Genomic DNA, 16,526 nt, shown 5'->3' with positions numbered 1-16,526 from the left:
TTTGGTTTAATATCCCTGAGTTATTTTTTTTTTTTTTTAATTTTATTTCTTGAATTATATTTAAGTTTTATTTTTCAATCAAATTCCTTTCTTACATATTCTCGAACTAGTTTTTTGTTCCAATTCTTGCAAGACTTGGGTTTAAATTTTAAAAGAAGTTTATAACCTATTTCTAGTAGAATCTCTAAATTGATATTGATCTCCCCAAACTTAGCATTAACAATAACCTCCATTAGGAGGATTTTTAACATTTTTGAATTTTGAAATACTTTTTTCTTGCCACACCATTAATTTTTTTTTTATATAAAAATTGAAAACAGAAACTTTTAATTGTTATTTCATGAATTGTTAATGAAGTTATTTTATAGTTTTGATTTTAATTTTTCGTTTTATAAATTTGTTGTTAACTACGAATTTGTTAATTAAAAGAATGTTTTTGTTAAAACAAAAAAACTATCTTCATTGGTATTTTTATTTCAAAATCTTTTTTCGAAATTTTTTTTTCCCTTTTTTCCAAATTTTTTAATATGAACTTGTTCATGTCCAAAAGCCAATGAAACTTCATTAACAAATTCTGTTTTAGTTATCTTTTTGTACATTTGTTAAAACTTTCTTAAATTTTTTTGGTATTTAATATGATCATTTATTTTTTTTAATTCATTTCTTGGCATTAATGAACAAGTTCATATTAAAAAAATATTTGAAATGTGTTCTACAGGGCACTGAAACACATTTCTAGGTTTTCAACTTATTGCTGAGGCGGTTCTTTCTTTTTGTTTGTTTAGCCAAAGAATGAAAAAAAGCTCAAGCACTACTGTGGCAAGTCTGAAGGTTTTTACTTTACAGAGTACTTCCATTCAAAATCCATATTTTTCTTTTTTGAAAAAATAACGAGTTTTTGGGGAAAACCGGGCAAAAACAATTTTATTTTCTAAAGCTTTATTTAAAAAAAAAAAATAGTTTAAAAGTTTCATTACATTTTGACATATCCAAAGTGAAATTTTAAGTTTGCCATAGTATTGCACGGTGACACAGTAAGCATTTAAGATTTATTTTGACTTTACTGAATGAAAACTAACAATTTGACACTACTTTGTGTCACGAAATGGATTTACATTTTGTTCATAATAATGCTCAATTTTAATATCTTCTTCCTTATCAGCATAAAAGTATGTCAAAATATGTAGGTTATGTAAGATTGAAAAGAGGGTGTGAGATTTATCCGCCCAAACCACACGGGATATACACAGCGTTACTGTTGGGTCATTTTGAGCCCTTTTTTGAAGCCTTGACCCTTTTTAATCAATACCCTCTTCTAACCCTTTTTATAGCCTCCACCATAGGATGGGGGTATACTAATATCGTCATTCTGTTTGTAACACCTCGAAATATTCGTCTAAGACCTGGTCTGTTCGTCCGTCGGTCTGTCGAAAGCACGCAAACTTTCGAAGAAACAAAGCTAGGCGCTTGAAATATTGTAAACATACTTCTTAAAGTCGGTTGGGATTGTAAATGGGCCATATCAATCCATGGTTTGAAATAGCTACCATTTACTTGGATCTTGACTTCTTGAAATTTGGCTGAAATTTTGCAGCTATAACGTGTTATAGCTATAACGTGTTGTAGATCAAATCGATCTATAACACGTTATAGCTGCCATATAAATCGATCGGAGATTTTGACTTCTTGAGCCTCTAGAGGATGCCACTCTTATGCGATTTGGGTGTAATTTTATTATGCGGCTTCTCCCATGACCTTCAACATACGTGCCAAATATGGGCTGAATCGGTCTATAGCATGATAAAGCTCCCATATACACCGTTCTCTCGATTTCACTTCTTGAGCCCCTAAACAGAGCAATTTATATCCGCTGAAATTTTACACAGTGACTTCTACTATGGTCTCCAACATTCAATTCAATCGGGCGATAACTTGATTAAGCTCCAATAGCATAGCAATTCTTATCCATTATCATTTGCTTGCCTAAAAAGAGAGACTAGGCAAAGAACTTGACAAATGCGATCTATGGTGGAGGGCATATAACATTCGGCCTGGCCGAACTCGCTTTTACTTGTTTACTTTACTTCTTCTTTGTTTAGACTTTTGCCTCGTAACGACATAGTGAATGAAGTCTTTTACGTTTCAACGTTAAATTCGTTAACATATTCTTATTCTATTCGTTCGCCAATTTACTTATAAAGAAGTTTGAAAAAAATCCTATATTTTAAATGTTGAAGGACATAACTATAAGTTTGTTCGTGTACTCAAAAAGTTGTGCAAATTTGCACAAATTGTTACTGTAAGTCGTTCGCGTACTTTATTTGCCAGCAGAAGAGAGCGGGAGAGTGTGTGAGAGCGAGCAAAATTTTGAGAGTTTGATAATTGAGGGCTTGCAAATTTCTACTGGACTTTTTTTCCCAGCAGAAATTTGCAGCATTGAACAACTGTTTAATGCTGCAAAACCAGCTGTTTAATCCAAATAAATAACAAAATAGAGTAACGACTGCTCTTACTCTCCAGCAAATTTTGACTGGAAAAGTACGCGAACAGACCTCATGTGTGGAGGCAGCGATACTCGTCAAGCTCCATAGGTGAGCAAGCTTGTTCCGGTCCATAGGGCAATGGGTTCTTTAAAGGCGCTAATAACTCGTCTTGTCATATCTAGATTTACCGTCACTCAGTATTTAAGCAAGAGCCGGTTCCGCCCGGGCTTTCACTGAGACTCCACTCGATGCCGCTGATTGTCCGCGACTGTAGTTGCAGCTACTCCGTTTATGGAGCAGCCCACTATCTGCAACCTGTAGATCTTAGCTGACTTTCTCGCAATGACGATGATTAGCACACATATCGGAACTGAGAATTCCAACCGGTGTGGTGTTAATAGTCATCCCGTGCCGGGGGACTAGTTTTGTTGTTGTTGTTGTAGCCACATTTTCATGTGGAGGTGGCGATCCTTGTCAAGCTCCTGTAGGTGAGGAAGCTCATTCCGGTTCAAAGGACCGTTCGCATTTTCCAATTCCTGCTGGGTTATGCTTCCTTTTTCTCGTTGATTTTTGCATTGTAACCCTCCCTTGGACTATCTGTACTGTTGTCGAATGAGTCTGTGCTACTTGTGGAACAATGAACTATCGCTGAGTTGGTAAGTGTGGAAAAATTCGCTTCCATTGCCCTCTTTCGCTGGATGCTGGATGGATGAATGTTATTGGGACCAGCATGCTTGCCGCTGTAATAGCCTTTGCTCTCAACTTGTAGTTTGTAGAGGTCCTCATCTTTCTTGCACATCCATTTGCCTTTTAACTTGGTCATGTCAAGATAAATCAAAATTTCAATAAATCAAAATTTTGCTTTTTCAGCAACGCTCGTTGTCTTTCAAAATTTTTGTTAGCTTTGCACAAGAGGCTTGATCAGATATATGCCAGAACTTCAATGTTTTGCTCCATAGGGACTTAAGCTCTATGGCAATTAAACCGTTCCTTGGTAGTGAACTGAAGAAATTTGATGCGTCCGATGACGTGGTTTTTCAGGAGATGCGACTTCGTTCACTTTTTGGTCCATCAACAATTGCCAAGTTGCTTGAAACTGGGCTAGATTCTATGTCAAGATTGCCTTCCGTGTTAAAAGAGCTCTCCTTGAACGACATGTTGTATCGTATTCAATAACTTGAATGGAAAATGTCTTGCCATTTGTCTGAACTTGTTGAATGACACTAATCGACCAATGAACACCTATTTATACTATGTCTTTTCTAAAAGGTATTTATGAATTGGCGCATCAGATTTAACGGTGGCTATAAACCTAAGTTAGCACGTGTACGCTGTACATTTTTCAAAACTTCCAAATTAATGATCCTTCATATACAGCGGTCAAAAAAAGTATTCATCATTCAATGTTTTTTTTTTTAATAAGTCTACAAAAGACAATTGGAATAAAAACATATTAAACTAATGATGCAGTAGTGCTTGTGTGATATATATGTACACAATTTCATTGTTTTTAAAGAAAAAAATAGTATTTATTGGAACAAAAAGGGCCATTTTACAGCTGAACACAAAAAATTAAACAAAAAAAGTATTCATCATTGCAAAAAAACAAAAAAATAAATAACATAATTTAAAAAAATTAATACTTTGTTATTCGACCACCGCGTCTTATAACTTCTTTTAAACGGTTTGACATCGATTGGACTAATTTAGCGGTTATATTTTGGTCTATATTAGTCCATTCCTCCATTATCACCTGTTGCATTTGACTCTTGCTCGAAAAATTGCGCGTTCTCAATTTGCGTTCGAGATGTTCCCAAAGATGTTCAATTGGGTTCAAGTCGGGACTTTGAGGAGGAGTTTTAATGACTTTGGGGCAGTTATACAGCATCCACATCTTGGTATTTAAAGCAGAATGTTTGGGGTCATTATCTTGATAATATTAAAAGTTATTACCAAGCCCAAGTTTTACAGCACTATCTTTTAAATTCCTCTTTAAAATGTCAATGTAATACTTATGATCCATTACTCCATTAATAATTTCAAGATTTCCCGCTCCTGAAGCCGCCATACACCCCCAAACCATTAAACCACCTCCACCATGTTTTACAGTAGCAACTGTGTTTCGTTCTTCAAGCTCTGTATTTGGTTTTCTGTACACTATGACCTTTCCATCGCACCCAAAAAGATTAAACTTGCTCTCGTCTGCAAAAATGACTGTTTTCCAAAATGATTCGGGCTGTTTTACATACATTTTTGCGAAGTTTAGCCTTTTCACTCGGTTTATTTTATTTATAAAGGGCTTCTTACGTGCAGTTCTTCCTCTGTAACTATGCCTTTTGAGTGTATTTCGAATTGTTTGCGTAGTAACTTCCTTCCCTAAATATTCCATAGTGTTTTTACGAAGAATGGTCGCATTTGTCTTCGGAGTTTTCTGAACTTGCCGCACTAGCCAACGCACATCTCCAACTGAAAGTGCTTTTGGTCGACCAGATCTTGGTTTATTGTCAACAGTTTTCGTTTCTGTCCACTTTCTGATGATGGATTGTATAGTAGATCGTGGTCTATTTAATATTTCACTGATAGTTTTTGGAGTTAAACCATTCCTGTGGTGTTTTATTATCAAAACTTTTACCTCATCAGAAACCTCGTTTTGCTTACGACCCATTTTGACAAAAACTATATTTTCAATGAAATTAAATATTTGCTGTCAAGGGCAAAGCCTCCTTTACTAAATAAAACATTAAAGGGGGATTCCCAAATAATATTTGAATTTGACTTTGATGATAGCACATCAATGATGAATACTTTTTTTGTTCTGTTTTTGGTGTTATTATATAAAATTGCATTTTTTGCGCTAATTAAATTTATTTTTTGAATTTATTTTAAAACATATTACGAAAAATAAACTATTGCATAAAACTGCATTATTTGTTTACTTTAAATTTTCTTCAATTACCCAAAATAAGTGAATTTATTATCAATTTTGCTAATGATGAATACTTTTTTTGACCGCTGTATGTGATTTCTGTAACAAAATCAACCCTAACAGGTAGACAACGGAAAAACACATATCAATAAATTGAATGTAAACAAACCCAAAGGACAATTCAGCATAAATTTATGAGAGTTTATTAGTTTCCAACCACAATCATAAAAATTACGTAACCTTTAGCTCCTCACTTATTTTACCCTCCACCATAGGATGGGTTATACTAATGTCGTCATTCTGTTTGTAACTCCTCGAAATATTCGTCTAAGACCCTATAAAGTATATATATTCTTGATCGTAATGACATTTTAAGTCGATCTAGCCATGTTCGTCCGTCTGTCTGTCGAAAGCAGGCTAACTTCCGAAGGAGTAAAGCTCACCGCTTGAAATTTTGCACAAATACTTTAGCCTGATACAGCTCTCCTATAAACCAATCTACCTAGCTTACTTCTTGAGCCCCAAAGTGCGCAATTCTAGTCAATTTGGCTTAAATTTTACACAATGACTTCTACTATGGTCTCCATATTTTGATATAGCTCCAATAGCATAGCAATTCTTTTTTTATCCTTTGTTTGCCTAAAAAGAGATACCGGGAAAATAACTCAACAAATCCGATCCATGATGAAGGGTATATAAGATTCGGCTCGGCTGAATTTAGCACACTTTTTCTTGTTTTCTTAAAATCTGAGAATCATCAAAAGTCGTCAATGGGTCTTCCAAAGATGATTTCAAAAGAGCTACCTTCACTTTATTGTTAATAAAAACGAAGTAGTAATATACCTCCATCCTATGGTGGAGGGTATAAAAATCATCAGGATATTGTAAATGTCGTGTGAAACAATAAAATTTTTGGTTTTTGCTATGTCTACACTGAATCGTGTTGCCTATGTCGTTTTGAAAAACATCTCAACAGTTCACACCAGTTGAGATGTTTTGGAAATTGCATTTTTCCACACTCTAACATTAATGTTACGGTGCAGTATTTGTAAGATTTATTTTTTCTTGGTTTCACTGTAAAATTTTGTTCAAACCATATATTTTGGAAAAATTTAATTTGTATTTTTTTACATTATTCAGGGCTGTGTTTAGGCATTTATTAGGGCTCAAACGCTTCGAATGACTCGTTTTTGTTGCAAACGAGTCGTTTTGCACTTATATATTGTAAAGGAAAAACGAGTCGTTTTCAGAGCATTAATTATAAAGGGAAAACAAGTCGTTTGTTCAAAACAGCTTTGGTCTGAACATAGAATCAGAGCGTGCTCTATTCCTTCTGACAAAAACAAAAAGAAATCAGTTGTTTTTTTTTTGTTGTCAGTCGAATGAAAGCAACCCAAAATTGTTTTCACAAATTTATGTTTTAACCACCTTTCTCCAGGCTTTATAAATTTTTAAAGAGAAAAAAAATTGATTTGCTCTCATTCTTAGGTTATGTCATACGAAAATAACTACCGGTGTGATGAATCGTATGTAAATTGACAATTTTGACAAACATTTTAAATTAGATGTGAATACAAAAAGTGGCACGTCATAAGACAACTGCATGCCGCGTAATAGAACTTTAAGCTAGCAGAGGTGGTTTGCCAGCTGAGTAGTGCAACACACGATAGCCGGAGACCAAATCGTAAGACACGAAGACTAAACGATTGAACAAAACGATCGGGCAACCCTCATACTATTGTCTTATAAGCATGTGTTTTTAGCCTCGTTACATTTTGGTGGCATGTCACACACACTTGCTTTAGCATAAGTGGCGATTGAGTGGCAAATATGGGGTCTCATGCAGTTCTCTGACCTATTCTGCATAAGTGCGCTCGCTGTCCTACATGTCCTGTTTTGATACCGCAAGCTATATCGATCTCCTTCTTACTTCCTTTGAGGAATAGACTCGTCTTCTCACGATCCGGATCTCCCAATAAGATTTTCGTCGTCCTACCGATCGTTTCACTGTTCCACAGTGCGTTCGTCTCCCACACACTCAACTCGGACTGCGTCGCCTCGAAAGCCTTCGGAATAACCAAGTTTACTGGTGGCACTCCTCTGGCCTTCATGGCCAAATCATCTCCTCTTTCATTCCCCCTTATTATCGGAGTAAGGCCGGGTACCCAAATATTGTGGATCGTGTAATATTCAGTGACAGCGTTACCGTTGTGCTACTTTATCACCAAATACAATATTTTTTCGACGATGATACTACTGTACCACTTTTTTAATGCGCCACTAAATACCGTACATTTTAGATTTTTGGGCTACTTTTTGACTCCTCTGTGTCACTGTGTTTTCACTTAAATGACCATGGCACATACGTTCCAATCCTGGTAATAAGCATCTCACCATTGCTGGCGACACTCTTCAAATAGATGTTTTCTATGAAGACTTGATTCCCCTTGTATTGGGCTAAACCATCAATGTTCATCAAAATATTTGCCTTTCAACTATTTAAACCTGCCCAATGCACTGTGGGCCAGAGCCGCGACAAAGATCGAAAAGTTGATAGTGAGAATTTATATTGTCAAACTAATAAATCTTCTCGATTCTTCTTCTTTTACTTTATGGCAAATTGCTGTAGCATGTGGGGAGAATGTGTAAGAGCTGTCATATGGACACCAAGTATTTTGGTACACTTGATGGCCGGAATCGTTCCTCCATCGACTATCACATTCAGCTCATTATTTATCCCTAGTTAGTTGAGGTAGACGTTTTACCTATAGCAGATGGCATCAATGGGTTGGCGGCCTGATGCCATGATCGTACAATCCGTCCGCATATGATATTATCTCTATATTGTCTGGAGGGGGCACAATGAAGGATTGGTAGAGGTTAAACAGTGTGGGGGATATCACCCCCGCCTTGGGAAAAACCCTGTTTCACTCTACGGTTTTTCGACTTCTTATTCCTAAATTCCACAAATGACTGGCGACCACACAGATAATTCGCGATCCAGCGTTTCAGACCTGGCTGGAGGGACGTATTGGCGATGTTCCTAAATAGTTTGGCATGGCTGACTGTGTCGAATGCCTGGCCTGGGCGGATTGAAGCCACGGAGAAAGTGTGCGGTGATGTAATGCAAAGCAGTTGTTGTGCTATGCAGTCTTCGAAATCCATGCTGATGCTCGTCGAATAAAAATTCTTCAACGAGGACCGGGAGGAGTGGTTCCTCAAGTGAGAGAAGGCAGATCGGTCTGTACGACTCCCCTAAACTCGGGTCCTTTCCAGGCTTCAATACCAGGATCAGTCTGCTCACCTTCCAGGCATGGGGTACTATGATAGTGGTAAAAGACAGGTTGGGGACAGTTGTAAGATACTCGACTCCAGATGGATCTAGATTCTTCAGCATCAGTGTAGAGATTCTGTCGGTGCCCAACGCCTTGGATGACTTGGTTCGACGGATGACATTCGTAATTTTGTCCACGATAAATTGTGAGGGCTGTGCATCGGCTCGGTGATCACGGATACGACAAATGTCATTCTCGGGATGCCTTGTCATTCTCGGGATATATATTAAATTGATGATTGAACTACCTGGCGCATCTCTTAGGACCAGTCACAGTTACGTCGCCAAAAGTGACAGAGATCCTATCATCCCTTCTACCGGGATGCGAGAGTGACTTAATAGTAGAACACAGATTAAGCAGCATACCAAAGAACATATGTAACAATAAACACTATGTTCCATGGTGGAACCCCAACTTGAATGCGTTCCGGAAACATAAAATTAGTAGGTATCGTTCTTTCCGTAAAACTCCAACAATAGACAGCTTAATCCTTTACAAAAAAACTAATGCAAAGTTTAGGTATGAATGTAAGAAGTCAAAACTTATCGGTTTTATACAGTTTACCACCACAATCAGCAAAGATTCCCCTCTGTCCAGCATATGGTATAAGGTAAACAGAATGACCAACCATAACACTTCGCACAAATGTACAGCTATTGAGACCAATAATTGCATAGTGACTGATCCCATCGATATTGCTAATTTTTTTGGTCAACAATGGTCTACTGAATCAGCAGATGACAACATTTTACCAGAATTTTGCACAACAAAATATAAGTAACCCAAAAATTTCTTTAATCGTGCCGATTAGACAAAATAACATTCACAGATGGTACAAAACCTTTCCAGTGGCAGTAAAAATAATCTTCTTACCTTGTGCAACCTTATTTTCGACTCAGGAGTCATACCGTTATAGTCGTCGCAATACCCAAACCTAATATTGGGTTGCCCAAAAAGTAATTGCGGATTTTTCATATAGTTGGCGTTGACAAATTTTTTCACAGCTTGTGACTCTGTAATTGCATTCTTTCTTCTGTCAGTTATCAGCTGTTACTTTTAGCTTGCTTTAGAAAAAAAGTGTAAAAAAGTATATTTGATTAAAGTTCATTCTAAGTTTTATTAAAAATGCATTTACTTTCTTTTAAAAAATCCGCAATTACTTTTTGGGCAACCCAATAGAAGTAAAAACAAATTTTCTGGATATACACCTATATCATTATTGCCCTACTTATCCAAATTGGAACGTTTGGTTCGCATAGTTCTTAAAGGCCAAAAAACTAATTACTCCAAACCAAGTAGCATGTACTTGACAAAGGTTGCCGATGGAAAACCATTTACTTAAACTGAAGAAAATGTTAGACCCACCATTTAACATGCTCATGTCAAATTGCAAATTTTGCCCATGAACATTCCATTAAAAAACACGGACAAACTTCTCACATATCAATGAGTGCAGTCCGATCGAAGTTAAGTTCAATGAAAAGGGGCCTCCTTTTTATAGCCGAGTTCGAACGGCGTGCCGCAGTGCCACACCTCTTTTAAGGAGAAGTTTTTACGTAGCATTGTACCTCACAAATGTCGGCAGCTTTAAAAGGGTATAACCACCGCTGAAAGATGTTTCTGATGTTTTCGCCAGGATTCGAACCCAGGCGTTCAGCGTCATAGGCGGACATGCGCTACGATGGCCTCCAACATGCTCATAAAGGGTGATTTTTTTGAGGTTAGGATTTTCATGCATTAGTATTTGACAGATCACGTGGGATTTCAGACATGGTGTCAAAGAGAAAGATGCTCAGTATGCTTTGACATTTCATCATGAATAGACTTACTAACGAGCAACGCTTGCAAATCATTGAATTTTATTACCAAAATCAGTGTTCGGTTCGAAATGTGTTCATTCACCGTTCAGCGATGAGGCTCATTTCTGGTTGAATGGCTACGTAAATAAGCAAAATTGCCGCATTTGGAGTGAAGAGCAACCAGAAGCCGTTCAAGAACTGCCCATGCATCCCGAAAAATGCACTGTTTGGTATGGTTTGTACGCTGGTGGAATCATTGGACCGTATTTTTTCAAAGATGCTGTTGGACGTAACGTTACGGTGAATGAACACATTTCGAACCGAACACTGATTTTGGTAATAAAATTCAATGATTTGCAAGCGTTGCTCGTTAGTAAGTCTATTCATGATGAAATGTCAAAGCATACTGAGCATCTTTCTCTTTGACACCATGTCTGAAATCCCACGTGATCTGTCAAATACTAATGCATGAAAATCCTAACCTCAAAAAAATCACCCTTTATATGTAGTTGAAACGGTTGAGTAAAGCAAAATTGACTATGTCCGGCACGGGATAGCTGTGAGCACCACACAGGCTAGAACATTGAGGTCCGATCTGTGTGTTGTTAATTGCTATCACGAGAAGCGTAGCAGCGAGCTACCACAGATTGTGGATAGTGGCTGCAACAACAGTCGCGGATAATCAGCGGCATCGAGCGGAGAGTCTCAGTGAGAGGCCGGCGGCACCGGCTATTGCACAAATACTGAATGCCTATAATAGGTCTGTTCGCGTACTTTTCCAGTAAAAATTTGCTAAAGAGTAAGAGCCATTTTACTCTCTTTAAAAAATTTGCACACAAAAGTACGCGAACGACTTCCAGTGAAAATTTGCAGAAAAACAGCTGAATTTTTCTGGGTTGGTTTTTTATTTGCTTGCTGGGAAAACAATTTTTTAAATAAAAAAGCTGGCGATACTTGTGAGGTATTTTCCTTATATAAACGTCAATTTGTTGACCCGAGAGTGAAAAGGCAAGAAGGGGAGCCATTTGTACAGCGGTCAAAAAAAGTATTCATCATTCAATGTTTTTTTTTTAATAAGTCTACAAAAGACAATTGGAATAAAAACATATTAAACTAATGATGCAGTAGTGCTTGTGTGATATACAGGGTGGCTGATGAATATTGCTACAATGATGAATATTGCTACATTTTTTTTTCGGTGTATGGAATACATTTTTCTTTTATTCATGTTAAATTAAATTATTAAATTAATTATTAAATTATTATTAATTAAATTAATTAATTAATTAATTAAATTAATTATTAAATTATTATTATTAAATAGAAAAAAAGTTATTACATTTTTTTTTGGTAGCGGCTTTCATCAGCCACCCTGTATATGTACACAATTTCATTATTTTTAAAGAAAAAAATAGTATTTATTGGAACAAAAAGGGCCATTTTACAGCTGAACACAAAAAATTAAACAAAAAAAGTATTCATCATTGCAAAAAAACAAAAAAATAAATAACATAATTTAAAAAAATTAATACTTTGTTATTCGACCACCGCGTCTTATAACTTCTTTTAAACGGTTTGACATCGATTGGACTAATTTAGCGGTTATATTTTGGTCTATATTAGTCCATTCCTCCATTATCACCTGTTGCATTTGACTCTTGCTCGAAAAATTGCGCGTTCTCAATTTGCGTTCGAGATGTTCCCAAAGATGTTCAATTGGGTTCAAGTCGGGACTTTGAGGAGGAGTTTTAATGACTTTGGGGCAGTTATACAGCATCCACATCTTGGTATTTAAAGCAGAATGTTTGGGGTCATTATCTTGATAATATTGAAAGTTATTACCAAGCCCAAGTTTTACAGCACTATCTTTTAAATTCCTCTTTAAAATGTCAATGTAATACTTATGATCCATTACTCCATTAATAATTTCAAGATTTCCCGCTCCTGAAGCCGCCATACACCCCCAAACCATTAAACCACCTCCACCATGTTTTACAGTAGCAACTGTGTTTCGTTCTTCAAGCTCTGTATTTGGTTTTCTGTACACTATGACCTTTCCATCGCACCCAAAAAGATTAAACTTGCTCTCGTCTGCAAAAATGACTGTTTTCCAAAATGATTCGGGCTGTTTTACATACATTTTTGCGAAGTTTAGCCTTTTCACTCGGTTTATTTTATTTATAAAGGGCTTCTTACGTGCAGTTCTTCCTCTGTAACTATGCCTTTTGAGTGTATTTCGAATTGTTTGTGTAGTAACTTCCTTCCCTAAATATTCCATAGTGTTTTTACGAAGAATGGTCGCATTTGTCTTCGGAGTTTTCTGAACTTGCCGCACTAGCCAACGCACATCTCCAACTGAAAGTGCTTTTGGTCGACCAGATCTTGGTTTATTGTCAACAGTTTTCGTTTCTGTCCACTTTCTGATGATGGATTGTATAGTAGATCGTGGTCTATTTAATATTTCACTGATAGTTTTTTGAGTTAAACCATTCCTGTGGTGTTTTATTATCAAAACTTTTACCTCATCAGAAACCTCGTTTTGCTTACGACCCATTTTGACAAAAACTATATTTTCAATGAAATTAAATATTTGCTGTCAAGGGCAAAGCCTCCTTTACTAAATAAAACAGAAAAGGGGGATTCCCAAATAATATTTGAATTTGACTTTGATGATAGCACATCAATGATGAATACTTTTTTTGTTCTGTTTTTGGTGTTATTATATAAAATTGCATTTTTTGCGCTAATTAAATTTATTTTTTGAATTTATTTTAAAACATATTACGAAAAATAAACTATTGCATAAAACTGCATTATTTGTTTACTTTAAATTTTCTTCAATTACCCAAAATAAGTGAATTTATTATCAATTTTGCTAATGATGAATACTTTTTTTGACCGCTGTATATCCGCGATCTCCGTGCCGCTGGACAGCTGACACAAATTACCGTGCAATCATATGGCAGCCGGTTGTACGTACCGCATTGGTCCGATGAAGTATTTCCGTGTACTACAACAACAACCACAAAGCACAAAGCTACAAATGTCATCCGTGGGGCCAAGTCGAGCAAAGCGCTGGTTCCAGACAGACTCCCTACACTGATGCTGAAGAATCTGGATCTACCTGTAGTCGATTACCTTACAACTGTCCTCAGTCTATCTGAACACTATTATATTGGGTTGCCTAAAAAGTAATTGCGGATTTTTCATATAGTCGGCGTTGACAAATTTTCACAGCTTGTGACTCTGTAATTGCATTTTTTCTTCTGTCAGTTATCAGCTGTTACTTTTAGCTTGCTTTAAAAAAAAGTGTAAAAAAAGTATATTTGATTAAAGTTCATTCTAAGTTTTATTAAAAATGCATTTACTTTCTTTTAAAAAATCCGCAATTACTTTTTGGGCAACCCAATAGTACCCGATGTTTGGAAGATGGGCAGTATGATCCCGCCACTGAAACCTGGAACAGACACGATCAAGGGGAAGCCCGACGACAGACCGATCTTACTTCTCTCATCAGTAGCCAAGACGCATGATGAACTACTTCTCCCGATCTTCCCGTTGGACATTTTCCATTCGCCGAGCATCAGCATGCATTTCGAAGGCTGTATAGGACCACAACTGATTTTCAAGTAGAAACAACGTTCTCAAGTCCCTTGTCGACAGCACTTGGTGTGTTGACAAAGAAACCTTGGACTAACCACCTAGGGAGCTTTCTATTTGGTCATGTGGTGGAATCCGTTCACAATTGGCTGACTTATTTGCACTAATTTTTTCTAATCCCACTGTGCGTCATTTGTTTAACTGCCCAACTAGCCCAACTCAATCCCATGGCAGCATCGTCCCTCCCTAACAAATTCAAAGGAACAGTGTTAGTTTCATCGCAGCTCTCCCATGAGGATGATTCCATCAAAACACTTAAAAAACCGATAATTGCTCTTTTCTTGGTGTCTAGAAGGATACATTTTTCTCTTACCTTCTAATGTAGAACAACCGACATGGACTAAAATTACAACTTCATTTGTCGAGTTTTCTGTGCCTGAACACTAGCTGCTGCCATGAATCTTCATTAAAAGTAAATAAAAATGAAACATATTTAATAATTACCAATAAACAATATTTTTATTTTTTAATTACCTCAGACTTTTTGATACATTTTGCCGTTATCTTTTTTTTCATGTAACGGCTGCTTTCATAAAACAGCTGACCTTTACAAAACATCTGTTCAAACTCAAAAATTTGTGCAAATTTGCACACATTTTTACTGGAAGCCGTTCACGTACTTTATTTGCCAGCAGAAGAGAGCGCGAGAGAGCAAATTTTGACAGTAAGAAAATAGAGAACCTGCAAATTTCTACTGGGATTTTTTCTGCCAGCAGTATTTTGCAACTTTGAACAGATTTTTTGCAAAGGTCAGCTGTTTTATGAAAAGCAGCCATTACATGAAAATTCAAAAGCTAACGCCAAAATGGATCAAAAAGGCAGAGGTAAGTAAAAAATATAAATATTGTTTATTAGTAATTATTAAATTTGTTTTATTTTTATTTACTTTTAATGAAGATTCATGGCAGCAGCTAGTGTCCAGAAGAAGAAAACTCGACAAATTTTACCTCAAGTCGGTTGTTCTACATTAGAAGGTAAGTGCAAAAATTGTGGAATTATTTTGAAAATCTTGAAAAATTAAAACATTGTATCCTTCCAGACACCAAGAAAAGAGCATATATCGGTTTCTTAAGTATTTTGATGCAAACATCCTCATCGGAGAGCTACGATGAAAGCAACACTGTTCCTTTGAATTTGTTAAGGAGGGAAAAGGCTGCCATGGGATTCAGTGGGTCTGGCTCTGGGCAGTTAAACAAGTGACGCACAGTGGGATTTGAAAAAAAGTAGTGCAAATTAGTCTAACAATTGTGAACGGATACAGATATCTTCAATGAAATAGAAGCTCCTTAGCCTCCCATCAGTGGTCGTAGCAATTTTTCTAGCCACAATATCCAAAAGCATTAGATGGTTAGTCCAAGGTATCTTTGTTAGCACAACAAGTGTACTTTTGTATACGGTGATGGCATGTAAAGCAGTTGTAGTCCTATGCAGCCTTCGGAATGCATGCTGATCCTCGGCGAATGGAAATTGTCCAACGAGAAGAGCGGGAGAAGTAGTCTCTCATGCGTCTTGGCTACTGATGATAGAAGGGTGATCGGTCTGTACGACTCACCCGTGCTCGTGTCCTTTTCAGGTTTCAGTAGCGGGATCGGACTGTCCATCTTCCAAACATCGGGTACTAGGTTGCCCAAAAAGTAATTGCGGATTTTTCATATAGTCGGCGTTGACAAATTTTTTCAACGGCTTGTGACTCTGTAATTGCATTCTTTCTTCTGTCAGTTATCAGCTGTTACTTTTAGCTTGCTTTAGAAAAAAAGTGCGCGAAATTTTGTTTACATTTGTTTGTTTGGCGTCAATTTTAATATGGATCCCACAAAGGAGCATTTTCTCATATTTTACTTTATTATTTCCGTAAAGGAAAAAACGCAGAGCAGGTTGCTAAAAAGTTACGAGATGTGTATGGTGATAAAGCCTTAAAAGGAAGACAGTGTCAACATTGGTTTCGCAAATTCCGTTCTGGAGATTTTTCACTTAAAGATGAGCCACGTTCAGGTCGGCCAAATGAAGTTGATGATGACCAAATCAAAGCGTTAATCGAATTGGATCGTCATGTAACTGAGCGTAAGATAGGAGAGAAGTTAAATATACCAAAATCAACCGTTCATTATCACATAAAAAGTCTGGTGAAAAAGCTTGATATTTGGGTACCACATGTATTGAAAGAAATTCATTTAACAAACCGAATCAACGCTTGTGATATGCACCTTTAACGCAAAGAATTCGATCGGGTTTTAAAACGAATCATAACTGGAGATGAAAAATGGATTGTTTACAACAACGTTAGTCGAAAACGATCATGGTCCAAGCATGGTGAACCAGCTCA

At 36.7% G+C, this 16,526-nt stretch overlaps 1 protein-coding gene across 4 annotated transcripts in view; it reads left to right on the top strand.

Moving 5' to 3' along the window:
• LOC106093004 (CCR4-NOT transcription complex subunit 7) overlaps window positions 1-16,526 on the top strand; it is a 64,396-nt gene that overhangs the window by 34,409 nt on the left and 13,461 nt on the right. The gene's annotated exons all lie outside the window — the stretch shown is intronic.

Source organism: Stomoxys calcitrans, chromosome 1 (genome assembly GCF_963082655.1).
Source record: "Stomoxys calcitrans chromosome 1, idStoCalc2.1, whole genome shotgun sequence".
Taxonomy (NCBI): Eukaryota; Metazoa; Arthropoda; class Insecta; order Diptera; family Muscidae; genus Stomoxys; species Stomoxys calcitrans.
This window is presented reverse-complemented; position numbering and strand designations above follow the sequence as displayed.